Below are 15,351 nucleotides of genomic sequence, written 5' to 3' on the forward strand. Positions count from 1 at the left end.
ATTAGAAATAACACAATAATTTGCAGTAAAAAAAAAATCCTTCTTAAAATCACTGTCTTTGTTAATTCACATACAGGCCAGACTTCGTATAGTGCTCCTATGATTTATAGTTTATATTGACAAAACTTCAATTAAGTCTAAATCTACATTTCAACAAGATAGGATATAATTCCTCTCATTTTACCATTGGAATAGCAATTTTGCTCAGATCAGGACAGAATAAAATTTCCTAGAAACCTGTCCGTTTTTATAAGATCCGTGACTCAATGTCTTCAGTGACTTCATTGATGCAAAAGAAATATGAATGGCAGGAAAATAAAAATTCATTACCTGGGAATAAAAATTCCCTCGCGGTTTACTAATGCTTTGTGAAGAAATTTAAAACATGCTTTTAAAAGACTGAACATTTTTTATCATGTAGAATCCCAAAACAAATGGCATCATAAGCATTATTTATGTTTTTTTTTCTTTTTAAATAAATAATTAAAGATATTTCAACAGACAAATATAGTTGGTTATAGATTATTTTATATACTTTTCATAAGATGTTTGTAGGATATATTGTTTGCCCTCCCTTCAAGATTTTTGTTACAACATTGTTACACAATATTGTTGTGCAATCAAAGATTGCTGCACTTCACACATCTCAGTGTCCTTTGATCTCCAAAATCAGATTCTTCCTACATAATATGCACTTTATTGTAATAAATAAATTCCCTACTCTCAAGAGGAGCCACAAAGTAGAAATAACTACTTCTGGAAAGAGGCCCTTGCAGAATAAATAGCAAGTTGTCATGACACTGAATTTCACTTTATTGCACTGACATAAGCGTTGTTAAAGTTTTTTCAAGAATGTTGTTTAGTTGGATCTAAAAAAATGTAAAATAAAATATTTGTAAATATGTTTCCTTTCAATATTAAGCTACAAACCATTTTTCACTGTGGATCTTGCTCTTGTAAAAACATGTTGTCCTACATTGCCCTGCAGACTATTTAACAATCAAGCTTCAGTTACAGTCTATAAATGTTTCTAAGCAACAACAACCCACTTTAAATATGCCAGTCAATTAGCTCTAGACACCCTCTTTCAGTGTTTGTCTATTATTTCTTTCTGGCTTGAAACATAAAAGACAGAGAGATAGAGGGAGTATTTTAAAATAATACCTTGTACTGGTCAAGGGTGATGCTGTTAAGTAGCACCTCTGCAGATAAACACAGACCTCAGGCAGCCCCTGTCCAAGAGTACAGTGATATGTGTGCGCATCAATCCCTTATCAACATATAAGCCAGAAAGAACAGAAACTTATCTGGCTGATGCCAATATGGAAAGATAGGTGGTGGTGACTGTGGGAAAAATAGCTTATCCTGTGTTAGCCATTGCTTTCATTCTGTGTATTTTTAATATTTACTTCTTTCCACATTAAAAAAAAGACCAAAAAAAAGACCAAAAAAAAAAAGATGAAAAGCATATTAAAAAAGAGTATCCTGACCAAAAAAAAAAATCAAAACCAAAACAATTCTTATACACTTTTATAGGAGAAGATTTAAATAATATTTTTTCTATTCAGAAATGTAGTATCAGTTGAATTTTGAATTCAATTGATTCAAGACAGAGATATGTCTTAGTTAAATTGCCTAATCCTGTTAATCTGTTATCTTTATTTTTATCTTCCCATAATCATAAATTCAGTTTTTTCCTAGAAGCACAACAGCCTTTCTAACTTAGTATGCTCAGTTTTCCTTATGATCCGTAATGCTTTCCACACTGTATTATTGTCTGTAAACATATTAGCGAGGAATGTCTGAGAAGAAAACTCTGTCTTAGTCTCACTTAGTCTCTTATGAATTAGAGTAGCTCCCTCCATTGAGGCTGGTACAAAAAATGTTTTGTATTTGCTGTGATTATGCAATATGATTTACCCAAGAAAAGATGAATTCTACTGGAACTTCATACCTAACAGCAAGTTTTTTCTGGACTTCTGGTATTGTCACTGTCATTTAACACAAGATGGAGAGTGAAATAAAGCATAAAATTCCATGAAAACAGGGAGGCTAGAGAGAGGCTAAGGTATGTGTCTGGTAACTTACTTAACTCCCTGCTTGTATTTTTGTATTGCTTTCCAATTGGTATCATATTCTATAAGCAGTACCATAAAAGCAATAATGGTCAAAGATCTTTTTAATACAATAGCTCCCCTGTGGTGTCAAGTAGCTAATAAAGGAAATTTTGGGAAATGCAAGAACAGCACAAATATATAGTATGACTACCCTTGGGCATGTGTCCACATAACTGCTCTTTAGGGAGTTTCTGAAGCTAGAGGGATTATCAATGTATTTACAGCTTCATGGGATTTTTCTTCCTTGAGCCTATGGCATATTGTGAATCCCAAAAACCTTTTCACAAGAAATTTCAGATTTTCCCTGTGAGCTGCATTTATTCTGAACTTTACTTCCATTTTTTAGACTATCGTTTTAGTACTGAAATACAATATGAATGGTTGGGTTCTTCTTTTGTTTTTTGCACCCCAGACATGATTTCTATAAACTTCTCTATGGTTTCCTCAGTTTGTGTCTCTTCCAGATTGACGCATGCTAGATATGTAGTAATTACTTGTACGTTAGCTGACTTACTATTTTTGGTGCTCCTTTTTTGTCCTGCTCCTCATCTTGACCTATGTTGCTTCATTTACTTGTGAGATGAGCTATCTAACTCAGGATGAAAATTAACTACTTTCAAATTATGAGTGTTTGCGATATCAAGGCTGCTTTTCTCAAGGAGTATAAATTCACATTTCCTGCATGCTGAATTTCACCTGACTATTATTTATTCACAGGATGGTCTTAGGATTCTTTTGTATTTCCCCACAAATAAATAGCAATTTCTCTAAATAGTGTAATAACCTCAGATAAATAGTTGGTATTACTCCCACTAATGTTTTTAGCTTTTCTGTCACAGTTTTAAATTCAATAGATTAAGGTGTGAAACTTAAAGATTACCCACGATTACAGAAATAATTGATTTTTTATAGTGTGACCAACAACCCCAAATTTCCTACACATTATCATGCATATATTATATAGTATATAGAATGTATTATAAATTTTCAAACTTGCTGTACACATAAAAAATAGTCACAAATTCTCTATGATACTATTCTTGTCATAAATAATTTCTCACTAGGGACTCATCTACTTCAGTTAATACCCTACCTTATTCATTAAAAAGAGATAGGTCAGGTCATATGAACCTATCAAACATATTACCTTATACATAGTAGGTAGGAAGAGTATTAAAAGTTTGGCACCTCTATCTCATATAGCTATAGCTTGCAGAATATTTACAAGAATCAGTGTATTGCTGTCCTGTCTTACTCACCCTTTATTAGTTAAGTATTATTCATGGTACAAAGGCTAGTGTGAGATAGTACAGAAAACAGAAGGCTAGAAGTGCTCAGTACCCTTTTTACTTGCTGTTGCTAATCATTCAAAGCATTCACTAAATTTCCACTTAATTCATAGCACAGTTTAGCAATCATGCTGTATCAACCAGACTTTTTTTCCAAAACTGCAAAATCTGAATTATGATCTTACTCCTGCACATTAGGAAGTATCTATGTATTTATTACACAGTCTACTGATTTAAGCATTATGTTCTGTTTCCTGACTAGGAGAAATTTGAATTTCAAACAGGATGCACTTTCCAAGATTTAATAAACATTGACTAATTAGAAAGATATTTGTGCTTTATAATGTGAAATCCAAACCAAAAGAATTTGTAGGCCTTACAGGAAAAAGAATATGAAGACTTAGAAAGTGAGTAGTTGTGAAATCTTACTTTGAACCTTTGTGGTTTTTTCTGCTCTCCACTGAATTTCTCACCTAAGGAAAAAAAAAAAGAGGCAAAATAAAACTTTCTGAAATTAATAATAAATTGTGTGCTTACAGAATTTACACTAAAAGTTGTCATAAGTGAGTTTTTTTAAAAAATTTTAATTTTGAATCCAACTAAAGAGAACATTCTGTACATTGACTACTTAATCTGAAATAGGAAAAGAGTTCTATACAATTAAAAATACTCATACTATCTTAGGTTTCATTCTATACAACATTAGGTTTCATTCTATACAACAGTAAATCTGTATAATACAAAAGGGAAAAGAATTGTCCTTCAAATTATGACTTATAAAAACAAACTCAATCCTCTTCAATGCATTGAAATAAATACTCAGTTTCATTGCGGGAAGATAAATAGAAATAGACTTTTTAGAATCATGGACTGTGTTTAGATTTTTGCATGCAATCAATAATTTTTTTCAATTTCAAATTAAGAAAATGAAAACACAGGAACATAATTCAGTACTTAGCTAATGTGATAAAAAAACTTACAGACACTCCCTCTAAGAAGTCTAAAGGCAGCGCTCAAAGTGAATTTCCTCTCAAAAGGTGTTGCACTTTTCTATTAAGCTGAAATATTTGCTTCCAAATGATCTAACAGTGTCAGAGGATTTGTCAAGTTCAAGACAGTGACAGAATGTCTTTGGCTTAAATTTGTGTTCTGAAGTGCAGCTGAAGATATTAAAACCTATAGTCTATTGCTTATTTAATTGTAAAACAATCACAGAAACAATGCTTATGATGGAGTAATAGAAGGGGATTTTAATGTGGGTTGTGTTTTAGGAATGGTACTGCCCAATTCAATGTCCTCACTGAGACTGTCCACCCAGAGGCCACTTGCTAGGCCCCCCTCTCCCCTCCCACTTCCCTCTCTTGCTTGGAATAGAATTCAAAGCCCTGAAAGTGAAGATCATTGTCTGAGATAAGAACAGTTTACTAGAAAAAGCAGTGAGATAAAACAAAGAACAACAATAGTAATAAAGTATATAAAAGAGAGGGTGAGTCATATGCAAAAATGCTCACGATGGACCTGGAGACAATAAAACAATGGCAGATGACACCACCACGGTGGTTTTTGACAGAAAGCCACGCCCTTCTTTTTTGGAAGCCAGAGAGAGTCCCTCGCTCCCCCGCACTGTCTTGGCAAAGCTAGGACAATGGGTTTGCAAGTAGCAGAGATGGGGTCTTCTGATACTTAGAAATATTTCCTTGATGGTATTTTCCACACTAGAGCATTTACTCATCCTCAATTTTCTACCAAAATATTTATTGTTTTCTTAGTCAGTCTGAAAAGAACCTGGGTAGAGAGGAGAACTGTTACTTTAACAGTGATTTTGCTGAACACACTTCTGAAGCGACCAAAGTCTTGGAACAACTTATCTATTTCCTGTATTTGACATAGAAACCATCAGAGAGTTACAGTTTTCCTTAGCAAACACACACATATTTCAGATTCTAGAAATTAAAGCAATGCTATGGGAACCTGGTCAGTGTATGTTAAAGCCCATAGAGAGAAATGAAACTGGCGTGTTGTGTTCTTTATGTCCACCATAAGGCAATTAGGTCTTTCTGCCTTCTGTGGCTACTTCTACTCTTCCATCTCACTGGGAGAGTAGGATGGAGGATGGGCTGGCTTAGCTATATGTAGTCCTCCTGGACCTTGGCTAGAACCTTGCCCACAGCTGGGAAACAGAAGGTAGATCCTATATGCACCATGCTGACTTATCTATCCAATATTGTGCCCACATTGCTGGCCAAAGAAGAAGAATGAGCCGAAGAAATGTGGCTAAAGCTAATTTTAATTCAGTGTACAGGACTGCAGCAGGAGACACAAAAATGGAAAGAAGGTAATTCAAGTCTAAGCATTTGTTCTCTGTGCAGCAGATGCCTCAGGGCCCAAGAGGAGACACTGCAACAATCAACACTTTTTTTGTTCTGTTTTTCTCTTTGTACTTTCAATTTTGATGGAGGTTTCTGTGCCAGGCCAAACTCAACAGAACAGCTTCACAGTTTGTTCATTTTCATCTGGCCCTGAATCTTGCTCCGGTTCATAGATCCCAAAGATAATCTGATTTCATGTCTCCACAGTACTTTTACTGTATTTTTCAGTACACCCAAGGAAACAATATTCTAAACTAGAACTAAGAATCTATTATGATATATTTTATTCTCTTTTACATGTTTTTTTTTTGTTTGTTTGTTTGTTTGTTTGTTTTTATTTTTATGAAAAGGCACTGGGAGGTGTCCTTAAAGACAGAACATGTAAAAGTTACTCTTCACAAAAATATTGTTTGCCAGAGGGGAAAAAGTTCTTTTGGGAAAAGGGGAAACTGTGACTTTGTACAAATGAGAAGAATAAAAAGTTAACACCACATCTGAGTAATTTTTTTTTAATATCATCTATTTAGGAAGCATGTCAGCATGACTCTGGATTTCAATGCAGTTTCCACCCTCTTGCTACATGCTTCCATGTACTTTGTAGCAAAATGTGTAGTAAACAGTAGTTCCCATTTAAAGCTGAAAGAGCGGTTTTTACTCTAGGTGCTCCTTTTCTCAGTAATTTCAACAAAAGAGACAAAACCTTCAACCCTCCAAATACCTCCCTCCCCCTAACCTAAAGGGAAAATTTTTAAAATACTTAGATGAATGAGTAATTTTTCACATGTGAATAGTCAAAGTGAAGTTCTACTGACAGGGTAAAATACATAAATTATACATGATTTAGCTCCTTCAGTAAGCATTGAATGCAAGTGGCCAACTGAGTGTTAAATATATTGAGCAAAGGAATGTCACTGTGCTCTAAGGCAATTTAGGACATGTATTTGTAAAAAAGAAAACAAAAAACCAAAAAAACAAAACCCAAGTGTATTTAAAAAAGAGTTCAGAGGAAAGGCATATTTTTAGAAAAGTAAATTAAATATCCTATCATTGAATAAACAAAGTATCTAGTGGATAAACAGTTGGTAAAACCTTTATTTGGCTTGAGCGATAAAATGGAATTAAGATAAATTAAGAACTGGCTGTATGCTACTGAAGAGTTTTCTCTTCTATTTGTAAGAATATTTTAAAAACATCAGTTCAAGTCTTCCTAGGGATCTCCACTGCTGAAGAGACAGGGTTTTGAATTCACCCTTTGTATGTCAACTTCATATGAAGTTCTTCCATAAATGATATAATGGTTTCTGTTTCTCCTTCTTCAGTTTTTTCTCTCTTTTCCTCTCATATTTCAACAATTCCCTCTCTATAGTAAGAGGAACTACCACTTAGAAATTATTTGTTGGCTTTAGAGCAGACTGGTGTTGTTTCCAATACTTTTCCTTTTTTAATTTTTAAAAAATTATTATTTTATTTTATTTATTTTCCCTTTTTTTACACCAGACACTGTCAGTATAAAGGTACCTGTCCTCCTTAACAGACTTCCTAAACTATTTTTCTTGTTCCATCTTTCAACGACAATCTTTCACAGAAAAGATAATATTAAAAAAAATCCCTGGATCTTTATTACTTTTTACTATATATATAAATGAAAAAGCCTAAATATGCAGTTTCTCTTTAAGCAATAACTTACCCAGAAACACTGCACCAAAGTCTGCTGTCTAGTACCAGTACTTGTTTTATCAGTTACAGCTCTGCTGCTTTGAGTAGTATTGCATCTTTTACCTGTTGGTCTATTTATCAGTCTTATCAGTAAAATGTTTCCTCTGAGACAAAAGTAAGGACTACAGGGTTATATTTTTATTTTTCATAATAGGTAATACTTAGATATCAAGCAACTGACTTTTTTGTATTTCTGCAGAAGAATCAGCTTACTTAATGCAAATACACAATTACACTGAGGACTAGCACAAGATAAATGCACCACGCATTTAGAACACAGTCTTTCTCAACAGTGATGATATGAAACATTTATGAACGCTGAAGTCTGTACACATCAGCAAGCCTTCTAAAATTGAAAAGAGCTCCTTACTCATGCAAAAATAAGCAGATGCTTAAGTGTTTTCAGGATCAAGTTTTAATTTCTCTCCATGTGTATTGGACAGATCCTCTGCACAGAGATGAGCTTCAGTCAATAAAATGAGTAACAACAGTAACACACTCTGCAGGGAAGTGTATCCACTCCAGAAAAATTAATTTAAGCAGTGTTAGCTGGGGTCTGATCAGTGACATGTAAAACCTTAAATCTCTTGAGATACGTTGCATTATAGAACAATGTCTGCAAGTGTTTTACAGCAATGACTTGTTTTCCTATCTTGTGTAGGACATGTCAAGACTAATGAAAGGTTACTATTTTGGTTAATTTCCTCCCAATGTATTCCTCCCAAAGTATTGCCCATGCTTTAAATTTTAAAATACGTTTCCAGTCATCTCTGTTTACTTCTATATTTTCTTATTGTGTTATTTTCTCCAACTAATTTCCAGTGTTTTGATCTTCCCCAAGTCTGGCTGTTAGAAATGTCAGAACTGTTTTTGAATATCCTCTTCTAATTGGCAAAATTATTTGTAACTGAAGACACATACATAAATAAATCTCTGTGTTCTGATTTAATAGTCTATCTTGACATAGCCATATTAATGATATCAGCATTTCAATATTTCATCTTGACTTTGCAAACTCATTACATGATTTTAAAAATCTGAATTATGTTAGCCACCATTCTTCTATTAGAGTGGAGAAGTCATAGGCTTGGTTCCAAATTTACTGAATGCAATGAATGAATTTTCTTAAGCCCCAAAATGTGGTTTGAATCAGTCCCCTAACTTGCACCAGAAATTATTTTAAAATAATTTTTTTATTTCATACCTATTCCAGAAACCCATGTATAAATAGTAACTTTATAATTGTTCCATTATGAAAGCCTAAACTCTTTGTACCTTTGTTCCCAAAGGGAATAAACTGGTCACTCATCCAATATAATTTATTTCTAATATTTTCTTCAAAGATAAATTAATCACTTTAAATTTTTAATGTGGCCTCTCATTTCACTAAGTGGTGCTTGAACTTCTCTGCCATTTTACAGCACTTGCACTTTTGTCTATTTCTTTTGATAAAATGTCATTTAATTGTATCTTGTCTTTACCACCAAAGAAGGGATTGCATGATATCTGTTGCTTGTTTTTCATTAAAAAAATTATATGCAAAATTTTTAGTTTTGGTATTCTGAAGCCAGAATAAATGAAAAGGGCTTACAAAAAGAACACAGGTACCAGCAGGTTAAACTAAGCTGTTAATACTAAACTCTGATTTCTATTTCTTCATAAAGAATTCCTGATGCTAGCTTTCACAATATATTGTGAACAGATCAGTTCTACTGTGTGTCTAAAGCTTGTGAAATCTGAGAATATATTTTACGTGTGCATAATTTTACATGCTGTTGTGATATACACACTTGCTGTTTCATCTGAAAAATGGAACTTCATCTAATAACATGACATTAGGACATAACCAGGTATAGTAACACTCTAAAAATTTACACAGAACTGCCAGTCCAGCAGTCACATTCTTGTCTGATACACTAATAGAACTTTCATACCTCTGAGTCAAAATGAATAGTACACAAAGAGAATATGAGTAATGAATGATAATATTATTGATAATAGACAATTTATTTCACCACATTTTGTTCTATATGTTCTTGTTCAAACAAGAGAGATTTCTAGGATTTGAGTTGGTTTGAGGTTTTTTGTTTTTGTTTTGTTGTTGTTATTGTCTTTCATTGCACTCCAGCTTATTGTTGCTCAGAGGCTATTTTATAATACGGAGTACCTTGTTTTTAATAAGCTGGAATTGAGTTTAGTTAAGTGGAAATACACCATGGGAAGTGGAGAAGTTTCAAAACATGCCCATGATAACAATAAACAATGTCCTCTGTGTCTAGTTGCTGAGGCAGAAAGGATATATTGAAATAATTGCATAAGCAGAAAAAAAAATTGTATACCTTTACAATGTGCATATTGTATGAAAGAAGATCATTTACAGTTAAGATTTGGAACAGATCAGTGCTTCGTGATGACATAAGATGAGTAACATTACTTAGTGTGTGGGCAAGTCCTAAATCACAAAATAAAGACTGATCAGCAAAACAACCAGAAAAGTCACTGTGTTTGTGGGTCAGATTATTTGCATCCCTGAAAACTCAAGCCTCCTCTGAGCATGTAAAATTATTTTGTTGCTTAAAAACCCATATGGAGACTAGCAAGGCTATGTAAACAAAATTCAGTGCTAAAAATTTAAAAAGGGACAAAGTTCATATCCAATGCAGCCGATTAAACCATTGGGGGAAGGGGAAAGGATGCAGGGGAAGAGAGGGAGAGATAGTTTGTTACTGCAACTGAATAAGGAACAGGTAGTACAAACCAGAAGACACAAATAGAACTAGCAAGCTCTGTGATCATTGACATTGCCTTCCTTTTCTTCTCCCTTTTTGTCACTTGAATTCTATAGTATACACAAATGCATTTTAACTTAATGTCAATTACTCTCCGTAGAAATGGAAATTGGGATAGTACTCCTTTAATTATTCAAATATAGAGTCCAGAAGGCTCTTTAAACAGAAAAATGAAAAATTTAACAATTATAATATAGTGAGATACTTGTAGGAAAAAAATTTATACAATATGCTAACTCCTAGAGGAACCACTGCCAGACAATAATCCCCACAAAATCTGCTACACTGAAATACACAGAAATACTGCTCAAAGTAAATGACAGTCAAAATGGGTATTTGTCATAAGAGACCTATTATGATTTTAGCTGATATTTCTCTACCAGTGGTTAAGTAAATGGAATATATATGAATGGGGATAAAATAGCAGTGGAGTCCTTCCACTCCCTTCAGGGACAAATTATTTTCTCCTCAAATATTCCAGCAGAAGAATATGTAGGCTTTTATTATCAAAACAATATAAAGTCTTGCTTAGACAGGATAGAAGAAGTTTGATGGATGAACACAAAGATTTTTGTACATGTACAGTACTAATATAAGTTTCTGAAATAGCAGCTGTATACTAGTATATTTAAAGAAATAGAAGAATAATGTGAAATTATAGCTGTATATCCTAATTTTCACAACTTCCAAACCATGAAATATGGCATAGATCTAGAGCACTGCTGTGCAATATTGAATTCTGCCATTTATCTTAAACTAGGAATAAGTGAAACACTGGATATCATTAAAGTTATTAAGGGAATTATCTTAGTTGTTCTCAAGAGGTAATTTTGAACACGAAAAAAAAAAAACAAAATTGAGTTTATATTCAGAGTTGCTGGGGAATTAAATGAAATGGCTGCCAAGGTGAAATAATATATGAAAATTCCTGACATATATTATCCAAAGGTTTCTGTAGTATAATCTTCCATTTTGGCTCAGTGTTACCATTAGTTTGAATACACACGTACTGTTGCTAAGGACTGATGCTGTTGCCAGGTGAAAATGGCCCATATTAACCTGCCACAAATATCTAAATATGTTGATAGAAGTGAGCTGATAAAAGATAGGAGAAACATGTCTTGGAAAATTGGATGATCTATTATTTCTTATTTGCGACATAACAGTGAAGTGACTTTTCATACTCTTTGTGCACGTGAACTCTAACCATAAAAGTATCAGTAAAGTACCCAACAATAATGATGATACTATTAAATGAACATTGTGTTCTACAGAATATAAATCTTAATCAGGCATTCAATATAACCTATAAAATTGTTACTGACGGGATATAACTGAAGTCAGATGGTGTATAATTCAGACTAGCAAAGACATGATCATTGCTTCTGTATGTTTAAAATGGATTCCTTCAAGCCATTTTTTCTTCTTAAATGTTATGAAATTTGAGCACCATTATCTCAAAGCAACTAAGAATATGCTTAAAATTATTAAATAGATACCTTGAATGAAAATGAACAGGTGCATAGGTAAGAGGCAGCTTTTTTAGATGCTGATGAAATTGCAGTCTAATACCTTTCTGGCAATTTGCATAGTATTGCCAGTAATATTTTGTAGTATAATATTGCTTGTAAAATCTTAGTCATTTCAAGGAGCAGCTCTTTGTTTATCAAATAAAGAAAGGAAATCAGCAGAAGCCATTAGATAGAAATATCCACACAGGAGGGCTTGAGAAACAGTTACAGTATCCTGTCTAAAAAACAACCCACTACATAAATATAATTTTAGCTTTCATTTGTCATTGAGTACAGAGAACTGACTTACACTATGCTACAAAAAAGCTATTGTATTTGATGAAATTATACATTTTGAGAAAAGAGTTTACACAAGAGGAATTTGTAAATGGCAAAGTCACAGTGTTCAGCCACAGCTTTTTCCCTCTTTAGGACTCTTCCTAAAAGATATTTAACCAACTTCTACATCTTTCAAGGCTGCTTTATTCTTGCTTTTTCCAGGCTTTAAAAGAGACTTGTAAAAAGTCACTTAAGAGTATGATCTTTACAAGCATCTGTTTACTGTTCTACCCAAACTCAGAAGAAACTCTTGAAGTCATAAAAGCTAAAAAAACACATGACTGCTCTTGTGTTGTGGAAGTTTGCGTCTGTATGTTTTGCTTTGACTGACACATCATTTCTTCTCTGGACCCCAATCTATTTTCTGCCTCACTAAACTTACAAAACTCTGCATAAATTTTTCTTCTCAGCTTGTTCTGTAATCCTATGAATACACAGTCTTCCTGTTCATCCCTTCAGTCAGTAAGTGCCAGCTGTTGGGTCTGGAAACAGTTTTATTTGTGTGAAATAAAAAAGTTGGGGGACAAAAAAATAGTTGATTAGAAAACTGTGAAAATAACAATATTGCACTGAAATTTTGAACCAGAATGTTTAAATCAAGCAAAATAAATTATTATGGTTTCCATCAATAAACATAGAAACAAACTTAGACTGGGTAAGTTTTACATGGAAAGATAAAACTAATCCCTTTTTGATTGCTCTGTTGAGCACAAAACAGAGGTCATGCTGAGAAATTACAAAAAAACCCCACCTCTGTGGAATGAATGTACATTAATTATCTTGATATATTCTGCCATATTGCATCTGTCAAAAATGTCCTCATTTTTAATGGGAAACACACAACCCCCATGCATGCCCCCATCCTATTTTCACAAGTTATAAAGCATGTGTGCATTTTCAATACTTAGAATGGAAGTATTTATGTATTTTATCCCAAGGCCATTAATATGTATATATATAATTAACTCTGAATTAACTTGTTGTATGAATTACAGTGGATTCCAGGAGGCACTGCCTTCAAAGTGACAGACACAAGGTGGTGTTTGTGGAGATGCAATGGGAGAGAGGTTCAGCTTCACAGGAATCTGAGCTCCTGGTGCAGAACTTTGAAGTTACATGAATACCTATGATAAGGAAGGGAATGACACGACTGGGTAGTGGTGCATTAATGTCCTGCCTTGCTGATGAGCCATATACTCCTTGCCCTTTTTTGTAAGAAAGACAGCAGGTCTTGCCAGCGTACATAGCAGCAATGGTATCTCCTATCAAAAATTCTTCACACTTGAAGACTTTGCACAGGCCAAGAATATACCAAAAATGATAAATCTGTTTTGAAAGTCTATCATGTAGCGCCTGTTTTGGTAAGAAACAGTATTGTTGACAGTACTCTTTTGTATAAAAGGCTCAAATTTCTTGTTCAACCCAGCTTGTTTTTCCCAAGTAACAACTCTGAAATGGAGAAGAGTGGTCCACATCTCACCTCACTATGTTCAGCCCCTGCTATCTGCTGACTGGGGTAATGATTGGGGTAAAGAAAATTTGCTGACCTTTTTTTTTGGCATATTATGTGAAACCTCAGACTTTTTCCCTATCACTTCTTATATTTGACCTGTCACTATTTTTCAAGACCAGAGACATTTAGCAAATCTGGTAGAGCTTAAAGGGTAGCCTTATTCTTGACAAGATCTACATTTTCCTCACTAGTTTTCTTCGAAACAGCTGATGTCTCAGCAAAGAACAGAAGTGGCACGTGTAGCTAAGGAGACTGGAGAATCCAGAAAGACTTTTGAATTGCTATGAGAAAGTGGGCACTTGTTTTGAGACCTATGGAGTTAGACATGTCCAAACAGAAGTCACATTTAGAGTGTCATATTTCCCCACTGCTTGTAACATCTGGAGAATGGATATATGTGAATGTTATTTAATTTTCCAATTACAGTAGTTTCACGAATACAAGCCGCATCTGAAACTGCACCCTTTGCCTCGCCTGCTCCCCAAATACCTGCAGAGCTGGCCTGGGATGCTGTTTCATGTAGAACAGAAGGATATTAGAGGCTCTATCTCCCAGGGTTGGTATTCTGCTTTATTCTTAGGCTTCCATGTGGTCAGAGCGAGAGATGGGGATAAAGAGAGGAAGTTCCAAACCGGGGCACAGGTTTTTAAGGGTCAGGAAAGGGGAGGGGTCAGCCCCGGCCTCAGGCCAATCCCACCGCAGGAGCCAGTCCACCGGTCCTGCAGGGGTCACAGGGCTAAAGGGACATACCATTCCCAAAACAGTAAGGTATTGGGTTACAACACGCATCATTTTGACTAAAATTTTGCTCCCAAACAGGAAATGCGGCTAATACTCAGGAGCGGCTAATATGTGAATAATTTTCTGACATTTCCACCACCAGAAGTGGAAACCGAGGTGCCAAGTTGAGCAACTTGCTAGTAAAAGCCGGCATTTTGTGATTGTTACAAATTGTTACTCTGTTGCCTTGCGGGTGGAGCCTGGCTCCCTGCAGGCAGCACGGGGGGCGGGGAGAGAGGCGGGAGAACTCTCTCCTTCCCTCCTTTCCCGCAGCCCGGGGGAGAGATGGGGGAGCCCCGTACTGCCATCCCTGCAGCCTGGGGGGAAGGCAGGGGCTACGTGCTGCCATCCCCGCGACCCGTGGGGTAAGCGGGGGCCTCCTGCCTCCGCTCGCCGCGGCAGGAGCAGGCACGCTCCATCCCGGCCCATCGCCGCCACGGCAGGAGCGGGGAAACTCCATCCCTGCCCGCTGCTGCCGCCACGGGCGCGGGGAAACTCCGTCCCCACCTGCCGCCACCGCCATGGGAGTGGAGGTGGCTCCATACCTGCCTGCCACCGCAGGGTAGCGCCAGGCTGGGGTGACTGAGCCCAGTGGCAGCGGCGGCCGGCCCTGAGCGGCAGCGCCGAGCTGGGCCACCTGGCCCCGTCGGCAGCCCCGAGCGGGCCAAGCCTGCAGAGCCTTAGCTGAGCCAGTAAACCCCGCCCTGCCACGGTTCTGTTACTAATTGGCAATTTTGTTGCACGCAGGTCCTCGCTGCGAACGACAGAGTGGCTTGTAATTGGGTGCAGCTTATTTATGGACAAAGAACGAACACCCAGAGATGCGGCTTATACTCAGTGCGGCTTGTATTCATGAAATTACTGTAATAGTGATTTGTTGTAACTCCATACCTGTTTCTCTTGCCATCAATGATGTTCCCAAACAGAA

General features: G+C 35.9%; 1 protein-coding gene across 48 annotated transcripts in view; it reads right to left on the bottom strand.

Annotated features, from left to right (window-relative positions):
* The window catches only part of PTPRD (protein tyrosine phosphatase receptor type D), a 1,216,292-nt gene that overhangs the window by 461,055 nt on the left and 739,886 nt on the right, over positions 1-15,351 (bottom strand). For all 48 annotated transcript variants that reach the window (XM_033085150.2, XM_033085149.2, XM_033085148.2 and 45 more), the window contains exon 8: positions 3,836-3,879. The gene's annotated coding sequence lies outside the window, so the exon portion shown is untranslated. The remainder of the gene's footprint in view (positions 1-3,835; positions 3,880-15,351) is intronic.

The sequence above is a fragment of the Catharus ustulatus genome, chromosome Z (genome assembly GCF_009819885.2).
Source record: "Catharus ustulatus isolate bCatUst1 chromosome Z, bCatUst1.pri.v2, whole genome shotgun sequence".
Lineage (NCBI taxonomy): Eukaryota > Metazoa > Chordata > Aves > Passeriformes > Turdidae > Catharus > Catharus ustulatus.